This window comes from Dermacentor silvarum, chromosome 7, assembly GCF_013339745.2.
Source record: "Dermacentor silvarum isolate Dsil-2018 chromosome 7, BIME_Dsil_1.4, whole genome shotgun sequence".
Classification (NCBI taxonomy): domain Eukaryota; kingdom Metazoa; phylum Arthropoda; class Arachnida; order Ixodida; family Ixodidae; genus Dermacentor; species Dermacentor silvarum.
In genome coordinates this window covers 32,203,737-32,222,085 of record NC_051160.1, presented here as the reverse complement: position 1 = coordinate 32,222,085, position 18,349 = coordinate 32,203,737, and the positions used below count along the sequence as shown (strand labels likewise).

Here is an 18,349-nt window from a genome sequence, read left to right as displayed (position 1 = left end):
ACGCCGAATGCGTCAGTTATCGGGGGGGTCTCTTCGAGTTGCCGCCCCGGACTGGCCCTGCAGGCGCGGCTTTCAGCCAATGCACGTTGGCATACGAAGCTGAACTCAGAACAGTCCTGCGCAGTCTCTTCGCCAGAGCGGGAATTCTTGCTAGTATAGGTTATTCGATATGGTTTTCTGATAACAGCGCGTAAATTGAGGTAGGATCATAGAAGTGATCTTACATCTCCCCAGCAGCGCCGTGTATATATCCCGTGTTCGTCCCTCTGTTTACGCGTTGTTATGAGATGAGTACGAAGAGACCCATCGTCATATCAGCGAGGCTATACGGTATGTTATACCGGCAGTCTGCTGGGTTGGTGCATATACTTGGAGGCGAAGACCACGTGGGAAAGACCTGTGCGCTGATGGTTCACTTCCGCTGCAGAATATATCAGTTGCGAGATGTCGGAAAAGGCACCTTACCTTACGTCACTTGTCTACGTCACCCGACTCTACACCACGCGTTTATGCACTTCCGCGGCTACGCGCTGGAGGACGAGTCCCTTGACTGACGGCCCCGACATCCTACTCACTTTTTTTTTTTTTTTTTGCCAATAAAGAGTTCTCGATCTCGCTCTCTTAGAGCGTGCACACCGGTCGCCTGCTCTTCCTAAAAGCAGACTGAAACACCAACGCAGTGTTTTCTTTCTTTCTTTCTTTCTTTCTTTCTTTCTTTCTTTCTTTCTTTCTTTTTTTTTTTTTTTTTGCTTTCAAGTGATTTAGCGCAAGGCATATCTGGTAAGTTTGACGAAAGAGGACATCAAATTATTGCTAGTCCCGTACGACTTCCGCTCCAGTTCCTCCTATATATTGTGACCTCAGAGCCCGCTGCACGCACCGTTACTAGACTGCTTCGTCTAGTAACGGTAGCTGCACGGAACAGTTAAGACTGTTTCGACCCCAGAACTGGCTCGCAATGCCATGGCATGTGCCGCGCTGTGTTTTAGTTTACACTTAAGTCGTTTATTCTTGACAGCTTTCTTTCTTCTCGCGTCGCAAGCAACCACTCAAACGTCACCCCAACCCTTCTGTACTGGCGCGCGACTTGGAACGAAAGAAGACTAATTTCTTTCTACGTTCTTTTCCCCAACGCTTGAAGTTATACAACATAAGAAAAAAAATTACACCCTCCTGCTTTACCTTCTCTTGCTCCTATGGCGTTCGACGTACACACGGCGAGCCTCACAGTTCGATTGCGGAGTATTCACATGTATACTATAGGCGCCGACACCTCTACCAAGCTAATCAGGTGATTAGGGACTCGACAAAACACACGTCGTCTTTCTCTCTCCTTGTATCTTCTTTTCGTCGCAATCGCCACACAATGACAGTAGGAAAAAAAAAGAAAGAAAGACAAGAAGAAGAAGCCACCGACACGGAAAACTTTGAGGTCTCTATACAAAAGGGCGGTCCATTGACTCTCAAAAGCTCATTATCTTCCAAGTAGCTCCTGCTATATAAAGCCCAACACGACGATCTACACGCTTCACCGGAGCCGGCAAAGAACCGAGCAAGGGAGCAGAGGTGAGCTGAAGGGAATTGAGGGAGAGAGGGTAACAGTGAGAGGGTTCTGCCGACGCTGCTCTTGATTTATAATTTTTTTTCTCTCTTTCGCCCCCATCCTCAGAAGCCACAAGCAAGACAAAACGAGTTACGAAGCTTGAGCGAGTTTCAAACACGAAAAAAAATGTTTCTGCTAATTCCAGCAACGCACACGAACCCAAAGACGCCCCTAAAAGGGAAAGCAGACACACTTATACGCAACTTAAGAAAAAAAAGGGGGGGGGGGAAGGAGAGGGTGAAATGGGGGGGGGGGAGATGGAACACGGAGGAAGAGTACGCGGGTTATATGAGGTAGTGGTAGACATTCCCCAGACAATTAACTCGTAGACTTGGATCAGATTAAATGAGGCAAATACAAAATGAGCAATGGAAGGAAGACGTGGGGAAAAAAAGAAGTGTATCACATGGCCAACGTATACGGGATTCCCGGGTAATGACTTGGATGAAAGTAAAAACAAGGAAATAGGCGCCGCCAAAGTGCGCGAGGGAACTTGGGGAAGGTACGAGGTCGAAGAGATTGGGGAAAAAGAACACCCGACGTGGAACAAAATGGGGATAAAAGAGAAAAAACAGAGAGCGTTGTTCGGAAAGAGTGCAGCTGGAAGGAACGCGTGCGTAGGCGTGTAAGTTGGAAATAAAGAATAAATAGAGGTTAAATAAATAAGGACAAAGAGTAAGCGCGAGGATAAATGAGAAAAAGGAATCATCCCTTCTCGCCCCTCTACTTTTCGGGAGGAGCCCGAAAGAAAAGAGCCGCGCTAAACTTGAGGGGACGGGGAAATTAGGCCTATATCGTATGCGCAAACGAGCTCTCGCGTGGTTTTATTTCTCTCTTGCTCATCCACCTCGCCCTGTCTTCTTATATCACGTTATGGAGCCGTTGCGTTCCGCATTGTTCGCCAGGCCTCTAAGCAACGTAATATCTTCCTTTTTTTCCTCCCTGTTTCTCTGCTTTCGTTCTTGTGTTCCTTTGCGAGTTTTGTTTTGCAAGAGAGCCGTCGTCTTCGGGTTGGCCTTTTGTTTTCACCTTGTTTTCCGCGGCTTCGTCGTCGTCTGGCCCGAATAGTTTGCTTCCCTAGATATATAGCTGCTCACCGTCGGCTAGCCCCTCGCTTCTTTTATTGACGCGAGGGTGGAATAGAAAGTTTGGAGGTGGGCCATCCCGCGCTATCTCACTTGGAGCGAGAAACCGCGGAGAGTACGCTTCCCTGTCACGCGTCTCTCTCTCTTTTTCCTTCGCATCTTTCTTTTTTTCATATGTATATAACTTCTCCGGGACTGCGGCCAGGCGCCACCCACTGCAGCGTTCTCTCGTCTAAGCAACACGGCGCGGCTCTAATTACGCCAAATTTGGCTTTGATGCCCGCATTAACGAGCGGGCGGAGAAAAGGAAAAAAAAGTAGACGAGCATCCGCCGGGAAATCAAGGGTATGCGCTATGTAACGAGGCAAGCTGTAGGTGTAGTGGGGCAGCAACGTGCGCGAAAGGCAGCGCGCGGCGCGCGGGAAAGGAACATAAACAAAGGGAGTTGGCGACTTCGGTGCCTCCTGGTGGCGTTGAGAAGAGGCGCGGAAAGGGGATGGGAATAGAGCCGCTGGCGGGAGTTCCGGGAATATAAGGATTTTTTGGGAGACGCAGATGGTGGCGGCTCGCAAACGTCGTTTTGGGAACGTTGCTGGCTAGTTGCACGGTTATACGTAGCTTCCTCGTTGTATCCGCTGTTGTTGATTCTCTGTTGACGGTTCCGAGCGCGTTTTGATCTTCCAATCACGACTTTCGAATAGGTGGTTAAGTGTTTTCGGGCGCGCGAACCGTCGGCATTATTCAGTGGCAAGCGTAAGTGCAGCTTCGATCATTGTGGTTTGGTTTCGAAGAGCGGACAACATAGGAGAAGGTGGTCGAACAATTGCCGCGCTCTTCGATGAGCGATCGGGGAATTCATTATGTTGTTTGAAGAAACGGGAAGGAAGGGGGGGGGGATGCTATAACGAAAGCCAATTACGTTGAGTCTGGCATCAAAGGAGCACGATCCGAGACGCATGCAAATCGCGAGTAATTAAGAGGCACCTCTCTTTCCTTTGAGACCGCCAAAACTTTCTCTCAAACCACAGATGGGTTTCGAGGAAAAGACCGTCGCCTCCTACCAACATTTTCTCTTTCGGAAACAAAGCCCGCTTATGAGAGAGTTTGGTTTCTGTTCTTTTTTTTTTTTTTTGCTCCTGACAATTCCATTGCAATTTCCTGACATTTCCACTGGCCAATTTTCGGCCATTCCGCCATAGCGGTTACGGGCCGTTGTCAAAAAAAAAAAAAAAAAAAAAGCTACAGGCAACAACTGCCAGAAGTATAATTCTTTGCTACCACTACTACTGCTCCTGCTACCAACCACAGTTAAGCTACTACTAGCAGTTAACGTTGCTGCATTTCTTTCCTTCTCCTCGAACCCCCCCCCCCCCCCCTACCACCTACCACCGCTAATACTTACTTGTACTACCACTACCGACACAACTTCTACTACTGCCGCTGATGCCACTACAACTTCAGGCTAGTAACACCACCGTCTTTCCAACCTCCCATACAACAATCAGCGCATCCTACAGCCACTACAAAGTCCGTTACGCGGCGCGCAATACTTAAAAAAAAAAAAAAAAAAACCGAAGTAAAGCACACGACTCGCGCGCGCCGGAGGCGAAGGCAGCCACGGTCCAGAAACATAACGGCGCCCACGCCAATGTAACCGTAAAGCATCAAAGGAAACCCATCGAAAGTAGGGAAGTAGGGGGGGGGGGGGAGCGTCACTGGGTATAAGAGGCACGCGCATACTATACGGGACTGTGAGGAGGTGAAAAAAAGGGAATAAAGGAAAAGGAAAGGAACGCGACGAGCGGAGTCGGCCGGGAAACAGGACAAGCTAGGAGGCGCGCGCGCGAGCGCGCAGTCGGTGACGTCATGACTCGCAACCGTTACGTGGCCGCCGCCCGGCCTCCATCGCTGGCCTATTGTTCGCCCGAGAAAAAGGAGCCCACCGGTCGGTTTGGTCGCTGGAGGTGAAAAAAAAAAAAAAAGGAAGAAAGCAACGCCGAGGCTCCTTTCATAACGGCGGTTTCAAGAAAATGGAAGGCTTCCTTTCCCTACTGCATGGGTGAGCGTGTGTGTGTGTGTGTGCGGTTGTGTGCATATGCTATGGTACCCCCCTCCTAGAGTTAAATAACGGCTTGTCGCAGTAAAAAGGAAAGGAGGGGGGGGGGGGGACATTGAAGAATGGGGAGTCTGCAGCGCCTTACGTTTCCAGATAGCTTGCAGTGAGAACCGAACAAAAGGCACAGCCAAGATGAGAGGCACGTGAAAGTTACACGGTGATTCTAAGCTCCCGTTCTTTGAGTCGAAAAGATGTCGATATATAGCCGTTCTCTTTTTCTACCCTCAAGTTCTTTATTCATGTGTGATCATCTGGTTTCGGCGCGTACTCTAACGGAAAACCGCGTCTGTAGGACACCGGCCTTCGTTTCGAAGACTCCCCAGATATAGTAGAGGCCTCGCCTGACAGAGAAGATGTACGTTATGAACTGGTCTTGCTAGAAATAGGAGCGAGTGCACAGAAAAGGCTCTGACTATACACTAATGCCGTGAATAACAGATAAGCTGCTTCGCTTTTATGGCGGCTATTGGGCTTCCCGCGGATATAACTATCACGTGTTTCAACCATTTAGCAACGGGACCTACGCGTTCTGGCACAAGGGTTCATTGAATACCGCAAATCAGCACATTTGGTAAACTTGCGAAAGCGCATTACGAACGAGACAGCCGCAAGGAAACAGGAGCGACAAATATCGGGCCGCTGTCCCGTTCGTAAGGCTCTTTCGAAAGTTTACTATGAGTCACCAACAAGGCTTAAGCTCGCACCTTGTTGTATACATTCGGGAACTCACCGCCGAAGCAACCGTTTGGAATTCTATTTTGTCTTCTTCCGAGACCCACTGCGTCTCAGGTGCCTCTTTTTTATTGTCCGAATAACTGTCTCGCAGACCGCGGCAAAGAAGAAAAAAAGGGGGAAAAAATGTAGAAAGGGGTTCCAGTTCCGGGTTCTCCGAGCAGACAGAGGCCAGACATAGTGCACGCCAGGCCATATATGCCAGGCCTTCTCCGACAACGGGTTGACGACGCCGTCCGTCGTTGAGGGCTTTTTTTCGCTTTACGCTCGGTTGCGCCGCCGCTGCTGCTGCTGCCACAACAGATCCCCGAACAGCGTCGCACAAACAAAGCAAACCAAAGAGCGAGCAAAGCACGGACCCCGACGGAGCCACCCCCTCCCCTCTTCCCTTATCTAGCAACCACCTGGCTTTCCGAAGAGGGCGAACGCGCCGCAGCGGGCAGCGGTGCAGTAGAGGAGTCCGGAGACGCAAAAATAAGAAAGCGAGAAACACAAGAATCATATCACAAAAGACGGGTCGTCAGAGAAGCCCACCGCCCTCGCTGACAAGAAAGCAAAGAGCGCTTCGTAGCCCACGCGAGCGGAGGGAATCGCACGGCTTCGACGACGCGGTCGTATACCGAGTATAGTAGATGTACAAAGTCCCGAGATAAAGAAGAAAAAGTGAACCAAGCACACGGCGTGCCGCATATATCTGTATGCCAAACGTGGGGAGGACAGAGGTGGGGGGGGGGGGAGACAGGTCTTGCTCGGTTGCGCTGGGACATTGTGGGGGGAGAGGGGGGCGAGGAGAGAGGAGGGATGCTGCGTCTGCGCCTGCCGCCGGCTGAAAGCCGAGAAAACGGTAGGACGCACCGGGCGAGGCGAGGGCCGCGAAACCGAAAGTAAAAGGAAAGCTGCCCCCCCGAAACACAGACACGCACATACACACGCGCAGACACACGCGGGCCTCCTAAACCCACATCGGCCTCCCCGACGAAACGGCCCGAGACCGGCACGCGCCAAGCGAGAGTGAGAAAGGGAGAGACAGCGTTTGGGAGAGGGGAAACAAAAGGTGGTTGTCTCCAGGCGAAGAGGAACGATAAAGCGAGAGATAAAAAAAAGAAAGAAAAGAAAAGAAAGAAAGTAGCGGAGCCCGTAGAAGACAAGTTGGCCCGGTAAGGCACTGCTCTCGCGTCTCTCAGGGACTGCGTGCTTTGGGCCGAGTGCTCTAGTACGAGAGAGAGAGCACGAGAAAGAACTGCCGCTAGGGAGAGGGAGGGGGGAGAGACAGAGAAGCGGGGAGCTCCTTTGCCACCCCGCCACGCGTACTAGCGAAGGGGAGTGACAAACGCGGCTGGGGGGGGGGGGGGGGGGGGGTTGTGAGGGGTGCCTGAATGAAAAGGTGGGGGAGAGAAAGGGGGTGCCAAGAGTCCCGTAAGAGAACCGGATGGCATCCCGGCTGCTGCTGCTGCGAGTGCACGCTCGAAAAGAAGGTAGAAGGGGGAGGGTAGGGGAGGAACGCGGGACAGTTTCTCTCTGCGCGCAGAGCACCGGCGGCGGTGCAAGGAGACCAGCTGCCCCGCGCGCCCCGGAGATATATTACCGCGTCCCCTTATAACGGTTTCTTAATTCCGTCTTTTGTGCTGCTGTGCGGTGGCGTCTTTTTCCGGGACCCGCGCCGTCGGGGCGCGCGCGCGCGCCTGAGCCGCTTGCTTGGCCCGCGCATTGTGATTTTGATGGTAAGTTGGCGGCGCGTGGGGGGCGCGCTTTCTCTGGTGGATTCGGTGGTGGCCGCCACCAGTTGGGCTCGGACGTGGAAAGCCTGCCCCTCTCTCCCCTTCTTCTTTCTCTCCGTGAGACCCAGTGTTGTGAGAGAGGAGGAGAGCGCGGAAGGTGGAAGAGATCTCTCCGACGATGACGGAGGAGACGGTGTGTGTGCGTGTGTGCGCGCGCGCGCACTGGCGTGTGCCGGCGCAGGATTGCCTGCCAGCCAGGAAGGAAAGCTCAGCGGGGCGCCCATTTCGCTCGGGACCGGCACGAGGCATTCGCGTGGTAGGAGGGGGGGAGTTGGGATGTAGTACGTGCAAGCAAAGTGGTTGTCAGGGGAGGGAGGGGGGGGGGGAGGAAGCCTTGCTCGTCCGAGGAGAGCGTTTTCAGCTGTCTATAGCTAGTGGGGGACTTCCCTCTTTATAGGCGCTGCTCTTCGGGGAGCTTCTACCGCCACCGCCGTGCTCCGATAGTTGGAAGGATGAGAGACGGTGCGCGCCCCTGCAAGTCTCGGCGGTGACGGCTCGGACTTGAGAGCCAAAGATGAAGCCCAGCTCTCTTTTGTTCCCGTTCTCCCCCCCCCCCCCTTCCCTACGAGGGTAGTGAACCGCGTGCTCGAAGCATGTGTCACGCGTCCCGGGTTGCTTTTGTTTTGGGTATCGTCGTTCGAGAATCTGTTAGTCCTGTACAGCTCCAAACGATGCCCGACTCTCTCTCTAGACCTACTCTCACCCACTTTTCCCTTTCTTCTTCTTTTGTTTGGTCTCTGATGTCGTCCTTGTTTCTTTGCTTCTTTCCCCCGAGGTGGATGTTACGTCTGCGGAAAATCTATGAGTCGAACGAACTGCCCTGTCGCGTAATATATACGTAAAGGAACTCCCCGACACCGTGCCCTTCGCAACACGGCTTTCCCCCTCCGCTCTACCGCGTACCTCCACCAGCGATTCTAAACCCGTAACCGTTATGAAAGAGGACCGATCGAGTTCCCATGTGAGCGGCTTAGCGGGGGACGCCTGTGGCGACCGTCTGTGTTATACTGTCGGATTCAAGGCCTGAACAGTACAGAGGGCGCACGAAGCACGACCGCCGACGATGGTGTGTTTGACACGAAGATTGAATGAAGGGAACAGGACGGCAATGAAAGGACAGGGCGACGAGCGTGGCGACCCAAGGTCAGTCTAACGAAATGACCGAAGGTCGGCGCTGTAGTTTCGCCGCTTCTGGTCGACTTTGGGCTACACACGGTCGCGTTGAATACCTGTTGAACACCAACAGATATTCAATATACTTTCCATTGAAATGCAATTGAATGTCACGCATAATGTTTTTGCGATGGCACATCTGCCGAGTGGCTGACTCCCACCACATATACCGTGAAAATCACGGTTAACCGGCCACTGAAGTCGAATTGGCAGTGATGCGAGCGGTCAGCTGGCCGCTTAAAGCGAATGGGGTGCAGTGATGCAAGCGGTCAGCGAGCTTTAGAACCGAGGGCCTATGATCGCATGCTAACGTTTAAAAATTAAAGTTCTTTATCTGTCTCGTCTTGCACACCAAACGGCCCAGGAATCACGCGCAGGCGCTTCTGTTATCTACGAGGAAACAAAACGTTGTTCTTTTGAGCCCATTGACAATGCCAGAGACGATACAGAAACCCGGCGGAGCACAGCGAAGTAATCCCACTTTCTGCAAGCAGCCAGCAGCGATAAGTTTGAGCTGCGAGCAGCTGTATCTTCCGGTGACATCCGATAATGAGACCTGCTCTCTACTCAAGCATGCTTCGAGTGCTGTACTGTGCAAGCCAGTTGTGGCTGATACTATACAGTATACATGTACTCATACGAGTCTGAAAGCTATGTTCTACCGGGAAGCCAAAAAAAGATAATAATTAAATTCAGGGGCTTACGTGCCAGAACCACGATCCGATTATGAGGCGCGCCTTAGCAGTGGGTGAACACTTGATTAATTTTGTCCAGCTGGGTTCCTTTTTAACGCGAACCCAGCGCGCACGGTACCCACGAGCAATTTTTTTCCATTCCGCGCCGATCGGAATGTAACCGCCGCTGCCGGGGCCGAACCTGCGACCTCGTGGCTCAGCAGCGCAGCGCAGAGCTATGCCGCTGAGAGTTCCCGGGAAGCCAGTTTGACTGACGCGATTATAGTTTTAACGTGACAAGATTTTCAGAGGCATTACTTGTTGAGAGAGAGAGAGAGAGAGAGAGAGAAGCTTTTGACGACCTTTCTAGGACGTTTCCTCATTTCATCGGCCAAGCTAATCTCGTGACGACGATAAGAGCGATGTCGTACACGAACGGGGAACTGTATCGCGATAAGGACTGAAAGTAGGAACGGAAGCAAGGCGTACACGCGGGCGTTTGAAGTAGCGGACAAACAATGAACGAAGGGAATGTGGCTGTCAGGAAGAAGACAAATAATTGATTCATTGGTCGATTCGTCGCTTGTTTGATTTATTTCGGATGGTACTTCTGAATTGCAGAACAATTGGCAGATAGCTTCAGAACTTTCTTGTTTTTTTTAAAATCAAGTTTCCTTTTTTATTTAAAAAAAGAAAAAAAAAGAGGAACCTTGATTTCATTAACGCGCACGTGAATCCCAGTATACACGTTCGCGTTTTTCGAATTGCGCAAGCGTCTCGCTCCGGCCACATATACGCGAGCGGGTGTCGAACTCGCTACCTCATTTTCTGCAGCAATTGACTCGCCTTTAGCTACACGAGCGGCTACCGCTACCATCGCGCTTTCTGGGTGACAAGCAATGCTCGAAGCGCAGTGTACGACAACTGCCTGCAGTATTGCATATCGCATACACTGTTGGCACGTCGCAAGGTCGTCGGGGGCGCATCTCCAGTTCGAACGGGAAATGGCAGCAACGCGACACCGATCACCACGGATAGTCGGGCATCGGCGAACGCAAACATGTCGCGAGCCATCGTCGGCTGCCTCTCTTTCTCTCCCGTTTCTTTTTTTTTTTTCCTTTTTTGAAATAGGATGGATATGTGGGCTATAGTTGGTAACGAATACGTGTCCCTGGCAGCACAGGAAGCAAAGCTGATGCGTGCACAACTTACTTATACCAACCATACATTCACCAACACTGGACATATATTGGCAATACTGACCAAGAGCTGGTCAACAATGGCCATGCACTGGGAAAACATTGGCACCGTTTCCAAAGTTATCTGAGGGCATTAATCGACGTTAGGCAAGACAGCCACTTTGGGTTGTTGCAAACGTATTCTCACAGAGAAAAAAGGATTTATTGTGGGTATTAACGTCCCGAAACTGCACAGCGGTTTATCAGGAAAGCGGTGTAGTTGAGGACTTCGGATTAGTTTTGACGGCTTGGTTTCTTTTCTTTTTTTTTTAACGTTAAGGCCAAAGCATGCTGTACACTGATGTTCCTTGCATTGCGCGCACATATGAAAGCCATGGCGCACATAGGCCATTGGCCATTTGGGCAATTGCCAATAGCGCGATTGAACGGGGTGCCCACCTTGCCAAGCCCTTGTGTAGGCTTTGTGTCAGCGCCCTCGCGTTAATGTCGTACAGGAGGATGCGATTAGATTGTACAGTGTATAAAGGAGCAGTCTCGAGGTGAAAGAAAGGGTTGATTGATTGATTGATTCTTTTACACTGTCCTGGCCGACACTATACTACAACTGCGTTCGTCGAGATTGCATTGCGCCTGTTTGCCTCCATTCTACACAATAAGTGGAGTGCCTGTAGCGCAAGCTGTCACACAGCTGCCACTTTGGCGTCGAGTGCCCAGCCGGCGTTCCTTGCGGCCGAAAATAGGGAGGACGGTGTCGCTGTAGCTTGTGTGCTTCGCGGCCGCACATTCGTAGCGGCAGGAAGATAAGAAAAGGAGAGAGACAGAAACATAACGAAGTAAAAATAAAATAGAAAGAACGCAGCGAAGGTGGCAAACGGCGACGCAAGGGACATGCTAAAGAGAAGGATAAGGAGAAACAAAGGAAGGCAGGAGATAACGGCGAATAATGGCCGAAGCAAGTTGGCCTAGGCGCACCGCAGCGGGAATGTAACTTACATGCCCACTAGAACCTTATATATACAATGTTGTGGGACCTACTTGGCGTATATAGCGCAATATGCATGGAATGCGATATACTATCTATCTATCTATCTATCTATCTATCTATCTATCTATCTATCTATCTATCTATCTATCTATCTATCTATCTATCTATCTATATGTATGTATGTATGTATGTATGTATGTATGTATGTATGTATGTATGTATGTATGTATGTATGTATGTATGTATGTTATGTATGTATGTATTGTATGTATGTATGTATGTATGTATGTATGTATGTATGTATGTATTTGAGTGTACTTCTATCAATCTAGCAATTTTTCTGTCTGTTTACAAATGCATGCGTCTGTCCATGTGAGCCGCTCGTCCACCCATCCGTCTGTCTGTTGTCCGTCTATTAACCAAACGCGCGTGCCAGCTAACGCTATGCGGCGACGAAGGGCAATAGTTGTGTGAGGAACTTGTTTTTTGTGTATACCGACACATGAAAAGGTGGCACAGGACACAACGAAGAGCTTCCTGTCTTTTGCGCCCCATTTTCAAGTGTTTGTTCTTGAAAACGCTATAAGTTCTCCCAAGCATAGCCAACCGGCTCAAATTATACCATTCTCAAGCCACCACCCACGAGGAGGAACAATGAAGTTGTTGTTTGTTCGTTGGCGGCATCAGACCGGCCAGTGGCGTCTTTTACCCTGCAATGACGCTGCAGAAAGGGTCGCGATCACGCTGCAGAAGTACGGCAAAGATTGCCAGGATTGAAAGGCAACAAATCGCTGACAGGTGTCCTCCTTGCTCTCCCGTTTCTATCTTCTCGAAAGTACAACAGTTTTGCTCGCATCTTTTTCGTCTGACAATGTGTCACTGCCACTGCAGTTGTAGCATCTACGACACTGCAAAGAGTTTGACAAACAGCTCGGGTCCTGCGCATGCACCAACTTCTGGAGCGGCAGTATACTCATAACGACCGCCTGCGAAGACCTGGCGAAGACGCGGACGAGCGTATTTCTCGCTAAGGTTATAAGGCAAGTCATCGACTGTTCACGCAGAAACAGAGTCCGGATGCTACAGGTCCTCCCCCCCCCCCCCCCTCCTCTTTCAAGGAAAAAACGAATATTCTAGAATAAATCCAGAATAACAGCTAGCAGCTGGTGTCTAAACACCCATTTTGACGGACATGGTCGACAAACAAGAATTGCATCGATGTGCATTTGTTGAAAGAAAACAGTTGACGTAAAGCCATATCTTTCCACGAAAGCTTACACGGCCTGGTTTGCACAATGGAAGAGGAAGTAACTGACAAGGGGGGGGGGGGGGGGGGCATATATGTTCTGCATGTATGCAGCCGGCAGGCCCTGCTGTGACGCCACTGTTAAGATGGCGTCAGGGGCCTGCTGTACTTCTGGAATGTGTCCTCCACTCCCGAAGTTATTCCTCGCCAGAGCCAGATGCGCGAAGAACCAAGGGCGCCTGTCCGCGCATGCAGCTGTGACGTCGTTTGCGGTCGCGCGTCGCGACCCGGCGAAATGTCAAACGTGCGAAGCTCTGCAGCGGTCAGCTGATTCCCGCCGGCTTCTGCGGTCGCTTATCGTCAGGCGTGCTGCGCAGGGCTCGGCACGAAAGAAAACCAAAGCGTTTTGTTTTCAGTCAGATAGCCTCGTTGTTGTCGGCAGGGCCGATAAAAACGGGCTTCCTAACGGCCGTTGCACCAGTGGAGTCCGCATTTAGCTCATTATCGTTCACCATTACTATAATCAGCGCAAATCCGTGCACGGTTTTTGGGTCCGAGGCCCCGAAACATAGCCGGCCCAAGAAACATGTAGGGCCAATGTTGGGCTAACAATGCCAGACAATGCAGCCCAATGTTCAGGGCCAACGTTGGAGTCTGATTCGTGTGATGCGTCAAACAATGGCTTTTCAAGTTAGTTCTTATATAAACAAATTGCCTGCTATGAACCTTCTTTACTCGCCCGTTAGTGACCATATGATTCTGTGTAACATTATGTCAGCTTTCTCGAGATTTCACAGCTGCCCAACGAATAAGCCATAGGGACTTGGTGAGTCGTGTCTTCAATTCGGAGAGAGATTTTACGGGTTATTTGTTCCATTTTATTTTTGAAAAAGGACAAGAGCCGATGCCGATGATACTCTCCGGGGAGATTATACTGGTGTAAGTAGTTTTCAAGACTCGTGATATCGCCAATGTTTTTAAAAACAAATGAAGGTGGCGTGCCGTGATTGAAGCGTCTGCGGGAAGTATACTAATGCCGCATAGAGACCGCGACTCGACCCATGTCTGATAAACTGTGTGAATGACTTTCGATTACGATTGGCGAGCTGTCAAAGATTGCATTCAGCAGTGAACACGTAATGCATACGCAAATTGATAAAAGAAGGCATCTACGACATCCTTCGCAAGAGTCGCCGTCACCATCCGTAAATTTGCGCCGTGTTCTCAGTTCACTAATTCATATGAATGAAAACACTTGGCAAAAGACTGCGGCACATTGCCTATAGCGAGGCATATCGTAAGGCTATAGTGATTTCTAATATCATTCCCTTTGAATCAGGGTGACAACAATATAGTCCCGTAGCCTGGTTGAGCTAATGAGGCTTTATATCGCAGTCTGGCGTTTTGCATATCTCTAATTTATAATCTCGTAATACTTTCCCTCTCCATGTATAACGACCCCGGCTTCATCTCTCCCTGCTTGCTCTCTGATCCCCACCGCTGTCTTCCTATATTTCTTAACTTTACTCCTTTAACTTTTTGTTCCATCGGTATTTGCGTTGCTTTACTGAGATTTCCAGGTCTTAATTGCACTTTCTGATATAGCTTGCAAGAACGTGTCCGCGGATGCCGATGCGCCATCACTGCGTTTATCACAGTTCTCATCCAACGCAATTAATTATCCTGCCACGCCATCAAAGGAGGCGAACATTTCCAACTTCTCATAAAAACCAGCCTCTCTCTTGCTCCCCCTTTACACACGGTCACAGCAGGAATGCTACGTACCTAATAACTCGCCGTGAAACAACTTAGGGTTATCAAACGCAGTGAATATAATAACATTGACAGCCGCGCGTGGAACCAAAGTGCAGAGCTTTACGAAAAGCGAGGTGGTCACCATGGTTTCGATCTTTGATGAAAATGACACCTATAAGCCTTCCGATCGTCATTGGAGCGAACCGTAGAACACCTGGAAGTCCAACGCGATAATATGTATTGCACGTCAGATGCTGCGTGCTCACTGCCGATGCATCACATTCGAAAACGCGAACAATGACGAAGACAACCACCTACAGCGGTAAAACACTGGCCCACGGCTTCGCGCTGTATAATACACGTTTGCTCGTGTTGTGAGACTCAAGGAGTTTCGGCATCGCAGCTCTAGCGACAGTGGCCACTCACCGCTTGAAGGCTATGCGAGTTATGTACGTATCACGGTACGGACCCCGGCATTATATGACACCGCTGCGTGGCAAATTGTTGAACGAACTGACTGTCATATGCGTCACATGCTTACGCTCGACTGCGGCAATCAATGGGTTAGATACGCGACGAAGAAGTGGCGAGATTGAACACCATGAATGAACACGGACACCATGAGGACGGCGACTCCACAAGTAAACGATCCAGGTCGATTTACGGACAACTAAGAACACTATATATGTGCTCTTGCAAAGTCACTGACGTTTACATTAACCGACGTGGTTTTCCTATATAATGTGGTGAATCATACACGTCGTCAGCAGAGGCCACAGTGAGTCGATGAGGCGCGCAACGTGCAGTAGTAATGCGACAAACAGCAAGAATAATTTCAAGTCATGTGCCCCGGCCACGCCTAACACTTCCTTGAACTAATTCACATACTTTTATGCCCACCTGCAATCATTTATGTCCGGTGAACAGAGCTCGCGTCTACACTCGTTTCATTCCTCCCGTAAAAGCCGCCAGACACTCGTATCTAATTTCGCGCTACTCAGCCATGTAAGGTAATCTTTAAGAACCCATAATACAGCACATCGTTCGCTTTCATGCCCACAAATAAAAGGTTTCGCTTTGTTGCAGAAAACACGCAAAGGTTGCGCTGGCGTTTACATAGATGTCTACGAAATATCCACCAAGAACGTCTACGAGATGTCTACGCGAGAAATTAAAAAACATACTGGAAAGCTAAGCTCTCTCTGTCTCTCCGAAGGGACTGTAAGAATACATTTTAAGGCAGACAAGCGTATCCATGACATATGCAAACATTCAAATATTTCAATGCGAAGTCTTCGCGGTAATTCGAGCTCTTGCTTAAAATATATAGCTGACGTAGTGAAGCAACAAACGAATGTGCTGCAATTTCGGAGAAGTACAGCTTGTCTCGAAAACCAAAGCGTTTCGATGCCTAGGCCCGGCCATCATAAAGTGCTGGTTCTACAATAAAAGTTTATTCCTCCTCCTCCTCGATGCTTTAGACGAATCAACGTCCGCTCCATGGACGGGTCAGAACTCAAAAAAATTTTTTTCGCTCTTATCTTCCCGTCCGTTATCAGGTGTCTCGTTAGTGTACGGTGCAAACACAGTCAGTCCCTTCGAATTCTTGAAACGCCCAGCTGACATTACCAACAAACAAGTGATAGAACAAAAAACAAACAAACAAAAAACAAATGCCTCTGCCCCACCTGGGTTCGTTAAACTTCAGTTTAACTATTTTTTACTATTGCTGAAGAACAGGCCATACTGAAGAACAATCTATCTCGCGATGATTGAATTTCCTGTCACGATCCAGAAATGAACAAATTAAGCAACGGGCCAAACTAATTAATACTGGCGGATTAGCAAGTGCATCGCGTAAGCTTTTGTGTCGTTATTTTTCCTCCCAAATCCTGCCGTATACATAGACTGCGTTGAGCTTGATTACAACTTTTCTAACACCACCTATCCTGAAGTGACGATCACGCCATCGCAATACCCGTTACCTCAAATCAGTGCCGTCAATCCCTGAACGCACGCCCCTAAGGAATTCATACACGAAAAAGGAATGCTATTCCCTTATCCGCTAATATTGGAGCTCCATGCAATGGAAATATCGTCACTTCAATCCACTCCGTCCCGCATTCGCAAACACGTGTCAGTCAGCTGGCTGTCGACCGTATATCACAGTTGAAGCTGACAGCTTTCGGCAGCGCATACAGGTCGAAACTCCTCCACGGTTGCACGTGTTTCGATTCACCAGCTTTTTTGCCAACAATCAGTAAAACTTAGTCGAAAATAAACGAAATAAGAAACATCCCGGAGATGATTTCTCTCTCTCTCTCTCTCTTTCTTTAACGGTTACCTCACTTTCGAGCAGGCGTCATTTTTTTAACAAGCCGCACGTTTCCGCAGATCGGACGAAAACAAGACAAAAAAGCCTGCGATTTCGGTGCACGACAACGCACTGACACGCTCTTTAACCGTGGTTTCATCCCTGATTCATACAGCGCGCAAGACACTCGGAAGGCCACACGCAGGCGAAGCTTTCGAAAGCATATACCACTAAGGGAAGGGGGGGGGGGGGGGTCACAACACAATTCCGTTCCACTTACACACTCAGCTACAGCAACGTGGTGCCTCGAATCGCCGAGGTAGAACCGCGAAAGCAAACCAACCGATCCAGCTGTCGCTAACGAAGCCGTCGAAGAACGGGAAAAAAACCCCATTTCGCGCACCGCCCTCAAACCTTCGAAGGCTACTACTATACCGTTACACCACTCGAATTGTTTGTGTGCTCACTCACCTCTTTCAGCGAAGGTGCGCACTTTCTTTTCCGGACGGCGAGGTCCCGCAGACGTCGTCTTCGTCGTCGCTGTTGAGACTTGCCGAAACAACAACAAAAACAGAAAGAAAGAAAAACCGTTACAAGACGCGGCACCCGAGGAGCTCCGCAGGGGGAAAAATACAGGCGGGCCTGGCAGGCAGGTCCGAACGGCACTCGCGAGATGGCGCGTCGAGCGAAACGAACGAGGGGTTTGAAACCCCGGCCGAGGCGAGCGAGCCCCGAAGCAAGAACCTCTCCGCTTTCTCTCTCCGGAGGTGGTGGCGGGGGGGGTGCGCCGGTCGGCGCGCTAGCGCTGGTACGTCGGGGTGGCGGGAGAGCCCAAGGAAAAGAAGACGCCGCCGTCGGAGACCCGGGTGCGACTGCGCCGGGCGCGACTCTTGCGTGTGGCGCACGCGAGGCGGCCGGCGACGGGCGAGGAGAGGGGGGTGCAGCGGCGGCGGCGAGCGAGCGGCGGCGGGGCGGGAAGGAGACCGCCTCCGAGCACACGCCCAGCGGCCCCCGGCTTCACCCCCTTGAAGCGGCGGCGCGACGACGCTCCGCGCCGTCGTCGAGAGTCTCTCCGCCGCCGGCGCGCGCCGGCGTCGTGCGCTGGCGCTACCGCACACGACGTTGGCGCGCGCAAGCGCGCGCGTTCTCTCTCGCTTCGCTCGCGTTGCTCGCTTCAGGAGTGGCGCCCGCGCGCTTCCAAGCGCGCCGGTGCACGCGTTGTGCTTCGAAGCGCGCGGTGTAGTTGAACATATCTATTCGAATGTGATTTAACAACTGATTGATTGTTTGATTGATTGATTGATCGATTGACTGACTGACTGACTGACTGATTGATTGATTGACTGACTGACTGATTGATTGATTGATTGTGTAATGAAGAAGAAGAACAGGGATCAAGCTGTAGTGGGGCGCTATCATCGATGTAGGGCGCAAGCGCCGATAGCGAGCTGTTGGCGCTGGTTTTTCGCCTGCCGCTTGGCGTTAATAAATTCCCCTATCAATTGATTGATTTGGAGGTTTGTCGAGAAAAGGAGAGGCGGTTCGTTCAGAGAGATAACGAAACTGTATTGCGGAAAGGAATACACAGTGGGGAAACACTTATGTACAGTTGAACGCCTTCATAATGAAGTGTTAGGGCCTTCCGCGATTATTCGTTATACAGGTCACTTCATTGTAAAGGTCGCGTAC

General features: G+C 50.5%; 1 protein-coding gene across 1 annotated transcript in view; it reads right to left on the bottom strand.

The window, feature by feature from the left end:
- Positions 1-17,508, bottom strand: part of LOC119457881 (homeobox protein prospero) — a 188,123-nt gene extending 170,615 nt beyond the window's left edge. Inside the window, exon 1 of the mRNA XM_037719645.2 lies at positions 17,132-17,508. The gene's annotated coding sequence lies outside the window, so the exon portion shown is untranslated. The remainder of the gene's footprint in view (positions 1-17,131) is intronic.
- Positions 17,509-18,349: the final 841 nt, after the last annotated feature.